Source organism: Elephas maximus, chromosome 4 (genome assembly GCF_024166365.1).
Source record: "Elephas maximus indicus isolate mEleMax1 chromosome 4, mEleMax1 primary haplotype, whole genome shotgun sequence".
Lineage (NCBI taxonomy): Eukaryota > Metazoa > Chordata > Mammalia > Proboscidea > Elephantidae > Elephas > Elephas maximus.
In genome coordinates this window covers 128,745,095-128,765,048 of record NC_064822.1, presented here as the reverse complement: position 1 = coordinate 128,765,048, position 19,954 = coordinate 128,745,095, and the positions used below count along the sequence as shown (strand labels likewise).

Below are 19,954 nucleotides of genomic sequence, written 5' to 3'. Positions count from 1 at the left end.
TATGATGCTCACCAGGTTCTGGATGCAGAATTTAGAATTTGGACTTTCCTGTCTGTTTGGTCCCATGGGCTGGCTTCTAAGGAATGGCTGTGGTACAGAATTTTATGCCAACCACAGGACTACATCTTGATCCACCTGCTCACTTAAAACAAAAAATCAAACCCACTGCCGTCGAGTTGATTCTGACTCATAGCAACCCTATAGAACAGAGTAGAACTGCCCCACAGAGTTTCCAAGGAACGCCTGGCCAATTCAAACTGCTGACCTCTTGGTTAGCAGCCGTAGCACTTAACCACTATGCCACCAGGGTTTCCCCTGCTCACTTAAAAAAAAAAAAAATCACTATTTACTCATTTAAGTCCTGCAGAACAAGGGTTCTAAGAAAAAGAGAAAAATATATTCTTCATATATCCTACAGTGGAAGTGGAAACAGAAACATTTTTCACGGGCACTCCTGTCTATGCAATGTTCAAAAAATTTTTGTATTTATTTATGTAAAAAATATATCTGCTGGTTTTCTTTACTTTTCCCCTCTTTTTTAAAGTGTGACTTAACTTTATGCTTCATTCTTTCCCCAGTCTTCTACTCCTTGTGTTTTATGGCTGTAAAGATCTAGGTTTAACATCTGTCTAGCTGTGAGACTTTGAACCAGTTATTTATCTCTATGAGCCTATGTTTTCTTATCAGCAGACCAAAAACAATAATGCGTAGCTCATGGAATTGGTAAGACTATACGCAATAGTGTATATATGCATTTATAAAGTTCCAAGCTTATAGAATATTGAATATACCGTGGACTACCAGAAGAACCAACGAATCAGTCTTGGAGGAAGTACAGCCAGAATGCTCCTTAGTAGTGAGGATGGTGAGATTTTGTCTTGGTTACTTTGGATAAGTCATTAGGAAAGACCAATGACTAGAAAAGGACTTCCTGTTTGGTAAAAAGGTCATTGAAAATGGGGGAAACCTCTATGAAATGGATTGACATCATAGCTGCAACAATGGGCTCAAACATACCAATGACTGTGAGGATGATACAGGACCAGGCAGTGTTTTGCTCTGTTATACATAAGGTCATTGTGAGTGGGAGTTGACTCGATGGCAGCTAACAAATCAACAAGAACAAGTATACAGTAGCTAAGATATAGGGGTAGGTGCACAGCAGCATATAAAAGAGGAAACACATACAGGCATGAAAAAAAAGAGATCTGAACAAGGAAAAGGAGCAGAAAGTATAGGAAATGACCAAGTGGTATATATAATATATATAGTGGTATATATATATATATATATAGTGGTATAGTGGTATATAGATAAGAGATAAACAGATTTTTGTTGTGGAAAAAAGACATAGATTCAGAGTTTAAAATAAGATTATGTCATTTACCAAAAACTGCCTAGCCAGAAGGCAGAAACTGAACCACACCTAAGTTCCTTAACACATCAAAATTGCAGGCTTCTTTTTATACCTGGGTACAATCTCAGACACCTATTACCTCTAGAAATCTTGTCTTGAGGTCATCGTGGGAGGAAGGCTTTCAAGAAAGTCAGGTAGGAGAACAGGGACCTTGTGATACTCATCAGGAGAGGAGAAGGTAGACCTGGTAGTCAGTTTTGAAAGGCTATTTGAATGGGGTATTGATAATACAGAAGCCATTGGTGGTTCAGAGATGGCATTCTCACCTTCCATGTGGTAGAACCAGGTTCCATTCCCGGCCAGTGCACTACATGTATAGCCACCACCTGTGTACATGGTGGCTTGCCTATTGCTGTGATGCCCACCAGGCTTTAGCAGAGCCTCTAGGCTAAGACCAACTAGGAAGAAAGACCAGAAGAGGATATGGCAAAGATGAGGTAACTTAAGCTTTGCAGAGTCCATTTTTTTCAATGGATGTAGGTGGCAAGAGGACCGCTTCCAACCCAGGAATCCAAACAGGAACTCGCAGGCTGTGTCTGGGATAAATGTGCACAGGTTTGGATCCCAGCCATACCAATTTGCAGCTACGTGACCTCAGGTGAGTTGCTTAACTTCTCTCAGTCTCAGTTTTCTTGCCTGTAAATTGTGGGGGTGAAGAGTATTGTAAGGATCAAATTAGATAATCTGTATAATGTGCTTAATAAATGTTAGGCATTATTATTATTGGCAAAAACTTGAGTCTCTGCTGTCCTTCCTTCCACCTTTCAGAACACATTTTTTAAATGCTTATTTGATTCTTTTCTTTAGCTTCTCAAGATTTCCTAACAGGTATTTTAAAGTTTTGACAGTTGTCCATGTGCCCTTTGAATATATCTGGTCTCCAACAACAAAATAATTTATTTAAAGAATTTAATCCGCAAATACTCTTTTAGCTTGACAGATAATATTAGACCCATGGGAATTCCACAATATCTTAGGATTAGCAAGGTCTTATCTCAAATCCATGTCTGGGAGGGCATTTAGTATAATAGGTATACCCGGAGCTCTAATAGGAGCTTACACATTTCCTTTTGTATGAGATTTTTGTCCTGCCATTGCTAAATCTGGGAAGCCCAAGGCTAGCTGTGACTTCATCGTGAGAAGCTCAGGGTCTTAACTGAAATACTTCTATCAATTATACATCACTTTAACAGGTTGGCTATCTTCAGCTACATGGTGAGTTTCCACCAATAGATCCAGTGAAGTTTAGGCATTGAACATGGCTTAATTTATCACTTAATTTACCGTTTTGCTTTCCAGCAAGATGCCTTGAGCAATGACATATGTATCTCTCCTAGGATTGTATATGTGGGTGAGAGAGAAGCAGCAAGAAGAAATGTGGAAGAAGAAACAGAGAGTGTGACAAGAAGAGGGAGAGATAACTAATTGCTTCCTTTTCATTCTGCTAAAAACGCCTGGACCCTTCCTTTTCTCAATCCAGAAAGTAAAGTGCCAAACTAACATGGTAACTCTTATGAATTAATCATAAATTCATTATGAATAATCAGATAAGGAGACAGTGCCCAGAGTTACTGAAAATTCAATTCTCACAGAAGGGAGGACAGACATGTATTAGGAAGTTGGGTAGAAGATTTGTTATGGCCAAATCAGCTGCCCCTAAGCTGGCTGGATTTGACATTAAAGGAAACATGTAGATTTTCGTAGGTCAAATCACATAATGAAATTATCAAGAGCTGCTTGGACATTGGGTGTCCACTCTGTGGAAATATGAGCTGTAAGCTGCTTTCTAGGAAAGGGGTGTTAATTTTATTGTGGTGCTACCGAAACAGCTCTAAGTAGCCATCTTAGAAATCCAGCTGACTCTCATCAGGTCTTTTAAAATTCTGGAACAAAAATATATTTTATTAATTTCATTTAAAATGTATTAGCCCTTAAAATTTCTCGGTAGCATTAGATTCCTTGACTCTTAGATCTCTAAACATCCCTTGACCAATATTTTGAGTAAATGTGCTAGAAGAAGTGTGTTTGGTGCTGAGAATATCTAGAAGTAATATACAAATCCATCCATCCAACTAGCCAGGGAGTGTTTATGGAGTGTCTGTGCTAGACACTGGTCTCTTCTTGTGCAAGGGATTCAGCAATCAACAAAGTTATCAAAAACTCTGTCATTTTGGAGCTGACAGTCTAAGTTGTGAGGAAGCAGAAAACAAATACTTTATATAGTATGTTGTAAAATAATGCAGAAAAGATGTTTAAAATCCTTCAGTATTCCCAATGGCTCATAGGATGGAATTTAAACTCTGTTACATGGTCCTGATCCATTCTGTTTCTTCACCCCCTCTTTTGTTCCTCCCACTCCTACTCTAGGTTACAACTCTAAGTAAATCTTTCCTTAGCTACGCTTGCCACTGTTGTGTTGTTGTGTGCTGTGGAGTCAATTTTGACTCCTAGCAATAGAGTAGCACTACCCCACAGGGTTTCCTAGGCTGTTATCTTTATGGAGGAGAATGCTAGGTGTTTTCTCCTGTGGGGGCACTTGTGGGTTTGCCACACCAGCCTTTCTGTTAGCAGCTCAGCGCTTAACCATTGTGCCACCAGGGCTCCTTAAGCTTGCCACTAAGACTCTTGCCACTAACCCCCCACCCTAACCCCCAGCTCCCTAACCCCCCAGGCCCCCAACCCTCCAACCCACCTACCTCCCTACCCATAATGCATATGATTTGGATCAACTCAATGGCAACGGGTTTTTTTTTTTTGTATATACCCACATATACATACATATATACATAAACTCATAAAGTAAATATATCAAACGTGTATGTGTACATACTTATGGGTATATGCCTAAACACAAATATATAGTCTCTATTTCTTAATTGATCTTCTTTAAACAATTATCTATTAATTCCTATTTTAAAATATGAAGACATCAACACTTAAACTTACTTCCATTTCCCCTAACCCTCATCTTATTGTTTCTACATGGTAAATGTTTGTAACATTCATATTCTATTCTGTATGCCAATTTCCATTGGTTCTATATCTAAATTAAGACAATTTACACCGTTGCTGCTTTTACTGTAATTCCTCCTTTTTGTTGGCTGCATATTTCTGAGTTACTGTAGGTTTGAAGATGTTTGTTGCCTTATGCATGAATAAGGCATAATATCATGTGTTATACGTGGTTGTTTGGCATGGTGTAATTTTCTTGAGTCACACTTTCTTTCTCTTGAGAATTTTGTGGCTATTCGTCCCTGGTTTTATAGCATTGAATATTGCTGAGGCAGGTCAGATATTTTCCTTTAGAAGTTTTAGTTTTTCTTCTTATCTCTTGATACCTTAAAGATTCTTTCGTTATTCTTGGAGTCCAGAAATGTCTCAATGTTAATAATTTTTATAAGACTGAAAACTCTGGTAATCCTATTATAGAGAAATTCTCTTATACCTTTAAATATGTTTTCCATTCCATTTGTCCTTCTGCTTCAGTGCCCTAATTAGGCGCATGTGGCTCTTCTTTGTCTGAATTCCATGTCTATTATTTTCCTTCTAATCATCCTAAATCATTTAATATTTATATTGCATTTTGTGTGATTTTTCTCTAGACTCTCTTCTTGACTGTTCTCAGTAGTGTTGCTGCTTCTAGTATTTCTTTCTTACAAGAAAACCCAGTGCCGTCAAGTCGATTCCGACTCATATACAAGAAATAATTGTTTTATTATCCTTTCCCATGTCTTCTTTGGCTCCACCAGCTCTCTTTTCTTCATCAGTTATTATCTTACTATTTCTTGCTGAATCCTTGTATCTCTTTGTCAAGCTCTGGTTTCGAAAAAGCCATATTGCTTTGATATTATAGGGAAAAAAATGTGTTCACTAATTTTGTGATGTAGTTATTTTGGTAAGCATGCTTTGATTGATTGATGTGTCAGCACTCTCTCCATTTCCACCCTGCCTTCCCTGTTTTCATCCCTCGAGTTTCCCTGCCCCTCCTTGCCTTCTCATCTTGCTTTTGGGCAATGTTGACTGTTTGGTCTCAGTTAGTTGATTTTTCTAAGGAGCACATTCCTCACAAGTGTTATTATTTTTTCTTAAATGCCAATCTTTTATTCGGCTGAAGGGTGACCTCCAGGAGTGGCTTCAGTTCCAGGTTGAAAAGGTGTCTTATGGTGGTAGTTTTGGGGGTTCCTCGAGCCTCTATCATTTCAGTAAATCTGGCCTTCTTTATAAATTTGAGTTTTGTTTTACATTTTTCTCCCATTCTGACCAGGATTTTCTGTTTTGTCCCTGGTCAGAGGAGTCGGTAGTGGTAGCCAGGCACCATTTAGTTCTTCTGGTCTCAGGCTGGAGTAGAAATTAGTCTTTTGGACTAATTTCTTCCTGGAGTTTTTCGTTTCCTTCACTCGCCTTTCCTCCAGACAGAAAGAGACCAATAGTTGTATCTTAGACGGTTACTTTGATTCACTTTTGTTTGCTATAGTTTTTCTTTTACTTTTTTCTAGCCATTTTTATATAGGTGTCATACTAAATTAAAAACCAACCAAACAAACATACACTCATCTTTGAATGGGGAAGCTCTTTTTCCTGGTAGTTACTCAAGAGGAGTGTTGGGGGAGTGGTGGAATAGTGAGCTAGAGTAGCAGGCATTTTGGATTTTAGTTGGCTGACTCAGTAATTGTTTCACCAACACTCTTCCCGGGTAGTAATGATTCAGCTCTGGGCTCTCAAAACTGGGCTTGCAGTGAAGCACCACCCACCACGATAATTTGAGTAGTGACTAGTGCTCACATCTATTGAGCTGACCAAGAGAAGCAGCTATATTGCTGCCAGCTCTTCCCTGTCTATTCCACTGTGCTGATGGCCTTCTTCATGTAATGATGGTGAGTCTGCACAATCTCTCATTTGGTCCCACCCCCTCTAACACTCTGTGGCATCATACAAAAGCTCAGAATTTTGCCATAGTTGACCAGTGCCCTTTGAGCTTGACATTTTACAAGAATCATTGCTGGTGTGGGCCCTCAGGGTCTAATCTTTGAGTTGCCTGACATCTGCATAAATATAGGTCTGCTTTTGGTGTCCTCTTTTGATTTGGTCCAAATTTTACCTCTATTGGCTATTTTTATGAATGGTTTATGATTTGAGGTTCTAATTATTTCCTCATTCTATTGAAGATAAAGTTTAATTTTTTTCTCTCTTGTTTAAATATTCTCTTTTGTTTTTATTTGGTTTTAGGGAGAAGAGTGAGGTAGAATTGCCTTTATTCAGACACTTTTAACTAGATGTTAGTTTCAATATCATCTAGCTAAACTTATATCTGTATTTATTAACAAAATTGTTCAATTAATTCTAGTTGAATTCTTAGAAAAAGCCAGACTTTGAGATAGTGGATGCTGCTATATAGAGATTAAAGGCGAAAGACCTGTCCAAGGAATATTCGAGGCGAGAGAGAAAAGTAAGCCAACCATCACACTGTAGTAGTGGGCGTTAGGACCATGAGAGTGGTAAATGCAGGATGTCATGGAGGCATAGAAAATGAGCTTCCTCCTCAAACTGAGGGTTCAGAAAAAGGCTACTCAAAAGAGGCAATGCTCAAATGAGATCTTAAAAGATACATAGGAGTTCTCTGTGTATGGGTGTGGTTCTTGGTGTTTACACGTAGGGAGATGGAAGAGCATGATGAAAGAATGAGGCGTGAAAGGACTTGCACTCAGAGATTGCAAGTAGATCAGGATAATTAAAGCACGGGGTGTCTAATAGGGCCCGAGCCTAGAGAGCTGGATAGGACAGACCACGGCGAGTCTTTTTAGATCTCTGAGAAATCACTGAAAGATTCTGAGTAGATGGAGACAAGAGCAAGTCAGTGTTTGAATGACTTATCTGGCTGCAGTTAGAAGATGGATGGGGTGGGTGGAGAGGTGTGACTGCAAGAAGGCCAACAAATTAGAACTCCATCATATTATGTCAGTTAAGAAGTAATGAAGGCTTGCTTTAATCTATGACAGTACAAACTGAGAAGAAAGATATTTAACAGGTATGAATGATTTGAGCCTGATAGCTGTGGGAGTTGGATGGAGAAAAGGACTATCCGTAACTCCAAGTTCATGACCAGGACACTTAGGTGGATCATTGTATTTTACACAAACAACCTCACCTTCAAGTTTGTTTGCCAGCCACACCCCTTGACTCCCCGGGCATTTTCATAGGCATGTTTTGCTAAGTTTTGTTTACAGCAACATGTGGAAGAGAATTGGCATGGAGCAACTTGTGAGAGTGCCTGGGGGAGGGGGCGGAATGCAGCTGGCAAACGAAAGCAAAGGGTGCAGGTTATTTGCATAAAAATACAGTATAGTGCCATTCTTTGGGACACAGAACCCAGGAGGAGGAGCCAGTTTGAAAGAAAAATGATGAGTTCAGTTATGATCAGGATGAATTACAAGCACCTGTGAGATAATCAGTAATGGTTGATAAAAAAAATCAAAGCTGGAATATAAAACTGGGAATACTTGGGTATGAGTGGTGGTTGAAGCCCGTTGGTTGAGATAAAATTACCAAGGGAAAGTATCCAGCTACTGGCCACAGGTGGCTGTTTAAATTTAAATTAATTTAAATAAAATAAAATAAAAAATTCAGTTTCTCAGTTGCACTAGCCACATTTTGAGTGTTTAAAGCTGCATGCAGATCGTGGCTACTATATTGGACCTCACAGATTATAGAACATTTCCACCTTTACAGAGTTCCTATTGCACTGGTCTACAGAGTGAAAAGAGCAAAACTTTGAAATTTATGAGAACACTGCTATTATTGATGTTTTTGTTGTCACTAAAAAAAAAAAAAAAAAACTAACAAAAAAGGCTGAGAAGAAGCTTCCGTCCACTGAGCTCCTTTTAATGGGCTTAGCAATTGATGTTATTCGAATGTTATCTGTGATTCCGTGATCCCCAAAACTGTACTGTGAGGTTGGTAATGCTAATCATTTTTATTCAGGCTCATTATCATTAATTATCCCAAGATCCCCAGGCTAGTAAGTGACAGAGCTTTAATTGGAATCCAAGTATATATAGTATTCTGAGTCTAATGACTTTATTACTCTAAGCTGCCATGCTAAGAAGACCAAGAGATGACAGTGCCACTAAAACCAAGGAAGAAGAGAATTTCATAAATGAGGGCATGGCAAATGACACAAGAGGTTAAGTCAGGTAATGTCAGAAAAATTGGATTGGGCAACAAGAAAGTTGCCACTAACTTTGCTGAGAATAATTTCAATGGAGTGTCGGACTGAAGCCCTATTAGAGTGGATTGAATATAGCTGTATAGTCATACAGAGCACGGGCAGGGTTTTTTTGAGAGATTAGATGTAGATGACTTTTTGTTTACATAAAAGGTGGTTAGATGAAAAGATGTGTTTCATAGAGGGTCCTGGACAGAGCTAGAGGAAAATGTAGAACAAAATTCTAACTCAAAAAGAAAGATCAATCTTGCTGGCCTGACAGACACTGGAGAAACCCTGAGACTATGGCCCCAGACACCCTTTCAGCTCAGTAATGAAGTCCCTCCTGAATTTCACCCTTCAACCAAAGATGATTGAACAGGCCCATGGAACAAAACAAGACTAAAGGGGCACAACAGCCCTGGGGGCAGGAATGGGAAGGCAGGAGGGAACAGGAAAGCTAGTAACCAGGGTTGAGAAGGAAGAGCGTTGACATGTCATGGGGTTGTTAACCAATGTCATAGAACAAAGTGTGTACTGTTTGATGAGAAACTAGTTTGTTCTGTAAACCTTCATCTAAAGTACAATTAAAAAAAAAAAAAGAACAGATGTATTTCAAGTTTTTCACTCATAGCAACCCTATAGGACAGAGTAGAACTGCCCTATAGGGTTTCCAAGAAGCGCCTGGTAGATTCAAACTGCTGACCTTTTGGTTAGCAGGCATAGCTCTCAACCACTGCACCACCAGGGTTTCCATATATTAAATACCTTAAAGCTGCAACTTTCATCTTTGGTATAATCAGAACAGACTGAATCCTTAGTTACTAGCTGTCTGACCTTAGGCTAGTCACTAAAGTCACTAAGCTCCCCCAAAATGTTTTCATCTCTATGCAATGGGCTTAGAAATATGTGTCTTGCCTACCTAATAGGGGTGTTTAAGCATCAAACAAAGGGGTGAACTTGGTAGTGAACTGCAATGTGATATATAAGATAATGTGCTATTCCTAACTTATGAGATGAAAATGATATTGAAATTCCACAAATTTACTCAAAATTTTTATGCATCCATTGGACTTTTCTATTGGACATTTTCAGTTAAAATTATCAGCTCTATATTCCTTTAGAGGAGTCCAAGTGGCACAACGGTTAAGTACTGGGCTACTAACAAAAAGGTTGGCAGAGGTGCCTCAGGAGTAAGCCTTGTTGATACGTTTCTGAAAAGTCATAGCCTTGAAAGCCCTACGGAGCAATTCTACTCTACACACATGGCATCACCATGAGTTGAAATCAACTCAGTGGCAAATAGCAGCAACATATTCCTAGAGAAGAATAGAAAAATGCACCAGCTTGTGTTGACTTTTTGAAACCAAGACTCAAGAGATCCTATGGGTAACCTTTATTTAATATTTATGCCATCGTTAACCCCACCAAAACTGGATGGTGGAGAAGAGACAACTTTTCCTCTCTCGAAGATGTTTAAAAGAAGAGAAAAATGATTCAGACCCCATAATCAAGGAAATCCAGAGTTTATGAGATAGGTATTTCTAATTATTGGCAAACTAGATGAATACCTATATCTACAAACCAAAACCAAACCCGGTTCCGTCTAGTCGATTCTGACTCATAGTGACCCTATAAGCCAGAGTAGAACTGCCCCATAGAGTTTCCAAGGAGCGCCTGGTGGATTCAAACTGCCGACTCTTTGGTTAGCAGCCATAGCACTTAACCTTTATGCCACCAGGATTTCCTACCTATATCTAAAAAAAAAAAAAAAATTTTTTATCTAGAACCTGATAAATTCATGGAAAAACTTAGCATTAGTTCCCAAAGAAGCACTTCCCATTGATTACATAAACTAGAGAATGCCCAGAATTCTATTTCCTTTTAAGCTATGTTGATGATCTGGGAGAAGAGAAACCACTGTGCTTTGGTTAAAGCAAGGATAAGCATGAGAGGATGCATTTTTGTTACCAGGCTGTGAAAAACCTAGAAAGACTTCTCAGGTACATCTCTGGATCAGAGCTCTGCAGTTGAAAATAATTCCTGGCCAACAGAGATGTTGATAGCTTCCTTAACTCCCAGGTTGCAAACATTAAAATCTTCCCACACTTACTCTAGCAAAATCTGAGGCAGCTTCAAGGAGGACCCTTAATATTTTAGATCAGAATAAATTAGAGGAGGAATGTTAAATATTTGCCGATAAAGTGCTTTCTCAGTCTCCTCTGAAACTTTTATCTAATCAGCCTCAAAGCATATTGAGCCCACAGCAAGCTTACTGGAAATGTCAGCTATTAAATAGACATTTTACAGTAAACGAATGTGAGTGTCACACAGTTCAGACCACAGGCTCTGGCAACCCAGTGACAGAGTTGCTTGTAGCAAACTGTGCACCAACAGGAAACAAACTACTCAGCTGGGTCCTACCACAGTGCTTTGGCCTTAAGCTGCAAGAGGGAAAAGTCACCAACCATCGCCCCAGCTATTGCCACTGGGTTGCTGAAATTAAGATAATATTATGGGAGCCAGGTAAAAAAGGAAGGAAACCAAAAGTGATGGGATTTTTTAAAACTTAAAAACAATTTTTTTTTTTTTTGGGAGGTTGAGATTCATCATATTACTGTCAAATGGTCAATGTAAGGTGTAGAGGGAAATTCCCAACCCCAGTTGTGGTGGGTTATGCCATTGACTTGGACATTTTAGCAGAAATGATGTGAAATTCCTCTGCTCTTCAAGTGTGGTTTTAAGCTACCATTGAAGAACAAAAATTCCTATCAGGTTAAGTTTTAGTCACCTGATTCCCAGACTAAAGAAGAGTTCGTCATCACGGTACTCAGGGTAGAATGCCACCATTGTATAATGCTGGTGGCAATTTTCGACCAGCTGTGCATATCTCTAGTCTTGGGGGTGAGATTGATTTATGAAGGGATGCTAAATTAGCCCTTGTGACAATGAAGTTTCTTCTCATCTATTTAGGGCTCCGGAAACCCTGGTGGTGTAGTAGTTAAGTGCTATGGCTGCTGACCAAAAGGTCAGCAGTTCGAATCTGCCAGGTACTCCTTGGAAACTCTGTGGGGCAGTTCTACTCTGTCCTATAGGGTCGCTGTGAGTCAGAACTGACTCAACAGCAGCGGGTTTGGTTTTGGTTTATTTAGGGCTCAACCTCTCATCTCTATGCTTGATCTCAACTCTGACTTCCTTAAGAGCGTTCACTGGTCATTTCCCTTATTCTCCAAATATGCTCAGTCACCTCGATCTTAAAACAAACAGAACAAAAGCAACTGAACAAATGAGCCTCTCAAAATTTTCCACACACCTATACTTACCTAAAGCTTTTTCTTCTTCCCTCCACAGCTATAAATATTTGGTTAATAATAGCATCTTAAATATCAAATCCAGTGACTCATAGCGACCCTATAGGACAGAGTAGAACTGCCCCATAGAGTATCCAAGGAGCACCTGGCGGATTTGAACTGCCGACCTCTTGGTTAGCAGCCGTAGCACTTAACCACTACGCCACAAGGGTTTTAGTAGGAATTCCCACCAGAGATGAAACTCAAATACAGGTATTAGAAAAGAGGAATGGCAGGAGCTAACCAAGGCACTGGAGTTCTGGGTCCTATTTTGGATTAATATTGGACTGCCAGTCACAGAGCGGGCTCTGAGCCACCAAGCAGATGAATGGAATCACTTAAGATGACATCAAATAAATTCTGTGCCTCAAAGACTATGATAGCATCTGGTGCTCATTCCTGATACAGGGTCTAACTGGAGAAATAGGAACATTTTGCCCACTTACCAAACTCAACGGCAGTGAGTTTGGTTTTCAGTTTTATGGACAGCTCTCCTGGGGCAGACCATTGTCTGACTGACTCACAGAGTCACACATTGTGTCTTTTCATATCATGTGTCACATCAAATGCTGCATCATCAAAATGGAGAGTAAATACTATGTGTCTAAAGCGAAATTAAAAAGAAAATAGTGTTAGGGCTTCACTAACCAATTTTTTTTTTTTTTAAAACCAGTTGCCATTAAGTCAATTCTGACTCATGGCAATGCCATGTATGTCTAAGTAGAAGCGTGCTCCACAGGGTTTTCAATCGCTGTGAAGTTTTAGAAGTAGGTCACCATGATTTTCTTTTGAGATGCCTCTGAGTGGACTCAAACCTTTGACCTTTTGATTAAGAGCCAAACACTTAACCATTTGTACCACCCGGGGACTCCTAGCCAAATACCAAGCAAGGGAATGGCCAGACATAGGTACCGGAAGGAAACATGTTTAAAATGAGAGAGGATAAGATGGGTTTTCTTCCCCCCCTCTTTTTTTTTTTTAAAGAAAACTTCAATTTTAATAATCTAGCAATAGTGTGGGCACAAGATTACAATTATAGGAACAAAGACAGCAGGGCTGTGGGTGGAAAGCGGTTCTTGGATACCAAATTGACAGATCCTGGAGTTTAATTTTACATGAGATGGGTGAGGAAGAGATGTTTCAAATATAACTGATTGGCCTGTAATACTGTCACCTGGGCTGCAGCTTAAAGGCATTGGGTATGGAGGGAGGGCTAGAGGTAGAGAAAGATGAGCAGTGTTAGAAAGACCCAGGGACCCCAGAAAGTTTGGGTTTGAGTCTCAGCCTATCCTCTGGCAAGTTGTGAATGCTAAATAAAACCATTCATTGCTAGAGACTAAGTGATTTTATCCACAAAATACATAAGGGATCATTACAGTTGTGCTTTGTCTACTTCCCAGGGTGGTTGTGAAGGTTATGTGAGAAAACTGAGGTCCAATACTCAGTACATTGTAAAGTTTTTGTTGTTGTTGTTAGGTGCCGTCGAATCAGTTACAACTCATAGTGACCCCACGTACAACAGAACGAAATGCTGCCTGCTCCTGCGCCATCCTTACATTTGTTGCTGTGTTTGAACCCATCGTTGCAGCCACTTGTGTCTGTTCATCTCGTTGAGGGTCTTCCTCTTTTTCGATGACCCTCTACTTTACCCAGCATGATGTCCTTCTCCAGGGACTGATCCCTCCTGATGACATGTCCAAAGTTTGTAAGATGCAGTCTCACCATCCTTGCTTCTAAGGAGCATTCTGGTTGTACTTCTTCCAAGACAGATTTGTTCGTTCTTTTGGCAGTCCGTGGTATATTCAATATTCTTCACCAACACCACGATTCGAAGGTGTCAGTTCTTCTTTGGCCTTCCTTATTCATGTTCAGCTTTTGCATGCATATGAGGCGATTGAAAACACCATGTCTTTGGGTCAGGTGCACCTTAGTCTTCAAGGTGACATCTTTGGTTTTCAACACTTTAAAGAGGTCTTTAGCAGCAGATTTGCCTAATGCAATACGTAGTTTGATTTCTTGACTGCTGCTTCCATGGGTGTTGATTGTAGATCCAAGTAAAATGAAATCCTTGATGACTCCAGTTTTTCGTCCATTGATCATGATGTTTCTTATTGGTCCAGTTGTGAGGATTTTTGTTTTCTTTATGTTGAGGCATAATTCTTACTGCAGGCTGTGGTCTTTGATCTTCACCAATAAGTGCTTCAAGTCCTCTTCACTTTCAGCCAGCAAGGTTGTGTCATCTACGTAACACAGACTGTTAACGATTCTTCCTTCCAATCCTGATGCCGTGTTCTTCATATAGTACAGCTTCTCAAATTATTTGCTCAGCATACAAATCGAGTACGTATGGTGAAAGATTACAACCCTGACACACACCTTTCCTGGTTTTAAACCACGTAGTATCCCCTTTTTCTGTTAGCTTGACTACCTCTTGATCTATGTACATATTCCTCATGAACACAATTAAGTGTTCTGGAATTCCTATGCTCCACAATGTTATACATAATTTGTTAGGATCCACACAGTTGAATTCCTTTGCATAGCCAATAAAACACAGGTTATGTCTTTCTGGTATTCTCTGCTTTCAGCCAAGATCCGTCTGAAATCAGCAATGATATCCCCCATTCCACGTCCTCTTCTGAATCCAACTTGAATTTCAGGAAGTTCCCTGTCGATGTACTGCTGCAAGTCTTTTGAATGATCTTCAGCAGAATTTTACTAGTGTGTGATATTAATGATATTGTTTGATAATTTCCACATTCTGTTAGATCATCTTCCTTTGGAATGGGTACAAATATGGATCTCTTCCGGTTGGTTGGTCAGGTAACTGTCTTCCAAATTTCTTGGCGTAAACAAATTAGCACCTCCAGCGCTCATCCATTTGTTGAAATATCTCAGTTGGTATTCCATCAATTCCTGGGGCCTTATTTTTCACCAATGTCTTCAGTGCAGTTTGGACTTCTCGCTTCAGTACCGTTGGTTCTTGATTATACATTTCCTTCTGAAATGGTTGAACGTCAACCAATTATTTTTTGGTACATTGACTCTGTGTATACTCTCCGTCTTCTTTTGATGGTTCCTGCATTGTTCAATATTTTGCCCAAAGAATCTTTCAAAATTGTAACTGGCAGCTTGAATTTTTTCTTCGTTTTTTTTCAGCTTGAGAAATGCTGAACATGTTCTTTCCTTTTGGTTTTCTAACTCCAGGTCTTTGCACATTTCATTATAATACTTATTCTTCTCAAGCTGCCCTTTGAAATCTTCTGTTTAGCTCTTTTACTTCATCATTTCTTCCTTTCACTTTGGCTACTGTGCATTCAAGAGCAAGTTTCAGAGTCTCTTCTGATATCCATTCTTGTCTTTTCTTTCTTTCCGATCTTTTTAATGACCTTTTGCTTTCTTCATGTATGATATCCTTGATGTCACTTCACAAGTCATCTGTAAAGTAGCAAACTAATATTGTTTATTATGATGAATAATTGTGTTTTGGATCCAGACAAGCCTATTCCCATCAATTACTTTCTTTCACACTCCTACCAGCTACAGGCCCCATCCCAACCAACTTGCCATCTCATATGGTTGAAGTGGGCAGCAGAGTTTTAATCTCATATGCAACTGCTGTCAGGTCTGACATTATTCTCGATGTCCTCGGTATAGCAAACGGAGTAACTTTGGCTCCCACAGAAGCTATAATCTTTTATCTGTCCCTGCTGGGATTGCTAGATAGGAATGTCCAAGCTTCTGTCTTTAAAAAAAATAATAATAATAACTCCGATTATCCTTTTAGAAGGCCTCCCCCGAACTCAATCCTGCTTTGAGGGGAGCTTGGCAACATGTCAGGCCATTACCAGCCCCTGAACACCGGACAGAGCACTCTTGCAAGCCAGGCAGACCCCAGGACAGCAATGTTGCAACTCACCTGACTCTGAGCATTCCCATAGCTGGTGGCCCCTCCTCTCTGGTGACCAAGTTCATCTTGGCTTCTCTTGCATGCTGAAGTCATTTTGGGCTCCATGTGTGCCTGTCATGCATGCCCATTTTTAATTATGATTTGGGCTTCTGGCTGCCCTTGTATCAGGGGCCAATCCAAAACCTAGCTTAGTTTCCACACCCTAGGCCCGTCCCTTCCCAGTTTCTGCTTTTCATCCCCAACCCAGCATAGAGGGTAGCCCATCAAAATTATGACCATTTTCTCTTCCACACTGAGCTCAGCACATTCAAAACTATGCAGAAAGGCATTTTTTATGAAGAAAAAGAACTAAGCGTAGGTATGATGATGGTTACTTACCCAGAGAAGACGTGCCATCATCTGTTTATTTTTACTATGTCAGTAGAAAGCATTAATATAATGACAGTAACTAACACTAGTAAAGCACTAGTGCTCCAAACTTACCTGCATTGTCTTATTTCTTCTTTACAACAATTCTGTGCTGGGAGTATTCATATTTTTTCTTCTTTTATAGAGGAGGGCTCAGAGAGCTAAGTCTCTTGCTCTAAGCCATGAGCCAGCAAGTGGTGGAGCCAGAGCTTGCCCCAATTTAGATTCTTTCACCTAAGTGAGCTGTATACCTCTACACTGTAATACCATATGTGGTAAACAGACAAGAATTCAAATTCCCAGGGAGAAACCTAGCAAAGAAGAAGTTAGTCTGGTATATAGAGCCACTTAAACTCAATCCCCACCCCTTGAGAAGTTTGTATTTGATTCCATAGGTAATAGGAAGTTATCATAGAATTTTTGAGCCTGGAGTTACTATAAAATTCACTTTAGGAAGATTGACTGTATGTTCAAAGACAGGAAAGACTAGCAGATGAAAGCTAGAGATACAGAGACCATGCGAAAGCCTATTGTAAAAAGATACAGAAAGCCAATATGAGGGATTATAAACCTTTATATTGAAAGGCATTTTTAAACCCAACCCAACCAAACCCACTGCCGTCGAGTCGATTCCGGCTCATAGCGACCCTATAGGACAGAGCAGAACTGCCCCCATAGAGTTTCCAAGGAGCGCCTGGCGGATTCAAACTGCCGACCTCTTGGTTTTCAGCCATAGCACTTAACCACTACGCCACCAGGGTTTCCAGGCATTTTTAAAAGAACTAAATAAATGAAGAGATACATATGAAGACTCTGCATTTTTAAAATGCAAATCCTCCCCAAATTCATCTGTGGAGTCAGTGAAATTGCAGTCCATGTCTCAGCAGGGCTTTTTTTTTTTAAATTTTTGTTTGTTTAGTTTTTATGAGTCTTGACAAACAAATTCTAAAATGAAAATGGGCAAGCTAGGGCCAAGAAAACCTAAAACCACTGAAGAACAGCAACTAGGTGGGGGAACTTAAATGTGAAAAACAATGCTTTTAGGATTTAGGAGGAAATATAGGACAGTATTTTTATGACCTTGTGGTATGGGAGAATTTCTTAAAATGCTTAGAATAAAAATATTAAATATTAAAGAAGAGACTGATAATTTTGACTACATTGAAATTAACTTCAGTTCATCGAAGAGTTCATAAAGAAAGTAATAGAATAGACAACAATTGGGTAAAAACTGCTGGCCATACATTACCAACAAAGGAGTAGTACCAAAAATATTGGAAACACTACAATTCTATACAAAAATAATTAGTTAATAGACACAAGACAAAAGTAAGTATTTTATAGCAGAGAAAATAAATGTGATGAATAAACCTGTGAAAAAATGGGCTTTTCATCAGTAATCTGAAAATACAAATTAGGACCACAGTGAAATACCTGTTTAGGAAAAATTAAAAAGTGTGATGGTCCTAAATGTTAGAGAGAATGTGGATTAATGCATTGTCAGAGAGACTGGTACACTCACTTTGCAAAACAGTTCAGCATTATTTTGCAAAGCCGCGCATAGCCTATGACACAGCAGTTATACCCCTGTGCGTATATCTTAAAGGAACGTGTCTCAAATTTTAATGTGCGTACAAATCATCTGGTGATGTTGATAAAATTCAGATTCTCATCCAGGAGTTTTAGGTTTTGGCCTGAGAGCCTGCATTTCTAACAAGTTCCCGGGTACTGAGTTGCTGCTGGTCCGTGGATCATATTTTAAGTGCAAATTCCTGAAAGACTCTTGCACATGTGCCCAGGGGTTTTGTATAAGGATGTTTAGAACAATATTGTTCATAATAGCAAAACACTGGTAATATTCCCAAATATCCTTACAAAGGTAAAGAAAGAAATAGCCATCACACAGCAGTGAAAATAAACAAACTACAACCACACAGAAAAATACAGATGAATCTTAGAAACAAAATGTTGGAAGAGAAAAGGCAAATTTTAGAGGATGAGATGGTGCAATGCCCACAGGAAAAAAGATTATGTTACTGGTAATGTTGTAGAATTTAAGTTGGGTGGTGGGTTAATAAATGTTTATTTTATTATTATGTTTTATAACTCATGCTTGTTGCATAAATTCTCATATTAGTATTAAATACTACACTTAAGATTTAATAAGAAAGTTTGTCAAATTTCAATCAGGAAAATGATAACCACTCTGGGTATAATGAGAGGTTTACGTAAATGTAATTGTTGGTAGTCTGGGAAAGTGAAAGCCAGAAATTGTAGGGACATCCAGATGCTCCATAGGGGTCTCTGAGAAACTGCAACCAATGGGCTCAGCTGCCTGCAGCACCCGGTGGTGATTCTTAGAATAATCGCAGAAGCTTGAGGCAAAGGCCGTTGTTCACCTGCCTACCTCAACCTTATTTTCCCACCCAACTATCCTCCTCTCCCAATTCTCTCTCAATTTTTAGTCACTTTCTGAATTCAAGTTAATAAGTGAGATGATTTTTGCAACTTTGAAAGTAGACTTTTTTTCTATTAGCAGTATCTGTTCAGTATAGACAGCATTCACCCTCAATAAAGTCCTTCTTTAATGAAAGTAGGAAACCCTAGTGGCATAGTGGTTAAGAGGTACAGCTGCTTACCAAAAGGTCAGCAACGCTACCCACCAGGCATTCCTTGAAAACTCTATAGGGCAGTTCTACTCTGTCCTATAGCATTGCTATGACTTGGAATCAACTCAACACCAATGGGTTTGAGTTTGGTTTTTGGTTTAATGAAAGTAAACACTTACTTGGATTTGAAGCCTATATATTCAATGATTTCTTCAATGATTTTTGTCATTTTTTCCAATAAGCCACTCAATTAAGTTTCCCAATAGCTTACCTATGAAGATTTATGCAAAAGCTGAATAAAATATCAGAAAATTGAAACCAGTAGTATATGTTGTTGTTGGGTGTTATTGAGTCCATTTCAACTCATAGCGACCCTATGTAAAACCGAACGAAAACACTGTGCAGTCCTTTACCATGCTCACAATCGTTATGCTTGAGCCCATGGTTGCAGCCACTGTGTCAATCTACGTCATCGAGGGTCTTCCTCTTTTTCACTGACTCTCTACTTTAACAAGCATGATGTCCTTCTCTAGGGACTGGTCCCTCCTGATAAGATGTCCAAAGTATGTGAGAGCAAGTCTCACCAACCTTGCTTTTAAGGAGCATTCTGATTGTACTTCTTCCAAGACAGATCTATTTGTCCTTCCGGCAGTCCATGGTATATTCAATATTCTTCTCCAACACTATAATTCTAAGGTATCAATTCTTATTCACTGTCTAGCTTTCACTTGCATGTGAGATTGAAAACACCATGGCTTGGGTCTTGTCCTTAAGTGACCTCTTTGCTTTTTAACACTTTAAAGAGGTCTTTTGCAGCAGGTTTGCCCAGTGAAATACGCCTTTTGATTTCTTGCCTGCTGCTTCCATGGGTGTTGATTGTGGATCCAAGTAAAATGAAATCCTTGACAACTTCAATCTTTTGTGTGTTTATCATGATGTTGCTTATTGGTTCAGTCATGAGGATTTTTGTTTTCTTTACGGTGAGGTGTAATCCATATTGAAGGCTGTGGTTTTTGACCTTCATCAGTAAGTGCTTCAAGTCCTCTTTACTTTCAGTAA

At 39.4% G+C, this 19,954-nt stretch overlaps 1 long non-coding RNA gene across 2 annotated transcripts in view; it reads right to left on the bottom strand.

Annotated features, from left to right (window-relative positions):
* Nucleotides 1-1,760: 1,760 nt before the first annotated feature.
* The window catches only part of LOC126075758 (uncharacterized), a 133,242-nt gene continuing 115,048 nt past the window's right edge, over nt 1,761-19,954 (bottom strand). For both annotated transcript variants that reach the window (XR_007517257.1, XR_007517256.1), the window contains one exon: nt 1,761-2,053. This is a non-coding gene — a long non-coding RNA (uncharacterized LOC126075758). The remainder of the gene's footprint in view (nt 2,054-19,954) is intronic.